Here is a 1,871-nt window from a genome sequence, read left to right on the forward strand (position 1 = left end):
TGATTGTCTGGTTGGTTTGTTTGCAGAATTTGGGGGTAGTTGGATGAGGGTTTTGGTTTTGTTTTGCCACTTTTTTGAGCCTCATAATTTGCACTCATGTGATCACCTGGTGCTGAACTCCCTTCCCTTCCGGCCTCCTCCACTGCCCCCTGCTGCTGCTTCACATTCTGCCTTAAACAGTTTCTCCAAGCTTGTTAAAAATGTGCCTGGCAGTCTTCCACCAGGCCTGTAGTTAGATTTTAAGGATAAAAGCAATTGATAAAGAGAAGCAAGGACAAGGATGGAATAGAGAAACTGTAAAGCCCTGCTCCTGGTTTCTTGTTTGTTTTATTGCCTCCTTAAGACCTTTCAGGCAGGCACAAGCCCACCGTGGCTGGAGCTGCACTTCAGGTGGACACGGGCCCTCAGCTCTGCAGCCTCCATCTGCCTGCGAGGGAGCTGTCAGTTCCCTATGTCACATGCTTGTTGATCACATGAAAATTCTAGAAACAGGTCCCCTGACATCTAAAAATGTTGGAACTGTATTGCTGAGGGCTGTAGCCTGTGGTGATGTAATAAAATTACAGATTCAAGTGGATGAAAAGGGGAAGATCATGAACGCCAGGTTTAAGATTTGGCTGTAGTTCTGCAGTTGCCTCCAGCTGGTTAGCCACCCAGTAGGTAAAAGGGAAAACGGTAGAGGAAGCCTTAACCATCAAATACATGGACGTAGCCAAGGAACTCTGCTTTCCTGCTGTGGCTGCACTGTTCCCTGTGGACTGAAGGTGCAGTCCAGGCTGCCCTGGCTGAGGATACAGGCAAACAAGAACCCAAGAAGGCAGGGGCAGAAAAGAAAGGAGCCCTTAGCGAAGAAGCCTCGGCCAGGTTGCATCAGCAGTTTGCTCCCCCTCCCCGACAATAAAAGAGCTACGAGATTCACAAAACATTTGCTTTTCATAGTGTGGCTCAAATGCCAGCAAAATGCACGGTTTAGTTATTCTGAATCCTATGATTTCTTTCAGCCCACGTTTATCACCTTGACCCAGTTCATGAATATTCTGAATTGTCTGTACAGTCTCAAAACTGAAATCCATAATAAAGTTTCAGACTTCTCTGGTGGTCCAGTGGTTAAGAATCTGCCTGCCAAGGCAGGGGACATGGGTTCAATCCTTGGTCTGGGAGGATTCCATGTGAAAGGGGCAACCGAGTCCGAGTACAACAACTACCGAGCTCACACGCCTTCAGTCTGTTCTCTGCAACAAGAGAAGCCACTGCGATGAGAAGGCAGCACACCGCAACTAGAGAGCAGCCCCTCTCGCCGCAACTGGAGAAAGCCCATGCGACGAAGGCCAAGCACAGCCAAAAATAGTTAGTTTAAAAAACTTTAAAAAAAAACAATAATAAATGAAGTCTCAAGTTTTGGTAGTTCACAAAATGCACAAATAACCTAATTTCACCTGAATCTATTTTGAGGAAGATTCCCAACAGAATGCCTTTGATAGAAGACATGGATATGTCTTCTATATTGAGGAGTCTATTTTGAGGGAGATTACCAATAGAAGTCTTTGATAGAAGACATAGGTATGATTATTTGATAGAACCAATTACTGTTCATAAAGCATGTTAATAAGTAAAAGAATATAAGACAGAATAATAAATAAACCCCCCTCTCTCAGAGACTGATATTGTTCACATCCCAGACCAGTAAAATGGTTAAAGTGCTGTGAGCTTGTTTTAGAAAAGATTTTTTTGTACACAAAGTATCTCTCTTAATGTGAAAGCAATTTTCATATCAAAAATGCAGCATTAATTCTTTTAACCTAACCAGATACATTCTCTACACTTTTTCAGGAGACAAGTGTTATTTTGGTCCCTTTCAAATTGCATCTTGC

The sequence above is a fragment of the Bos mutus genome, chromosome 10 (genome assembly GCF_027580195.1).
Source record: "Bos mutus isolate GX-2022 chromosome 10, NWIPB_WYAK_1.1, whole genome shotgun sequence".
NCBI lineage: Eukaryota > Metazoa > Chordata > Mammalia > Artiodactyla > Bovidae > Bos > Bos mutus.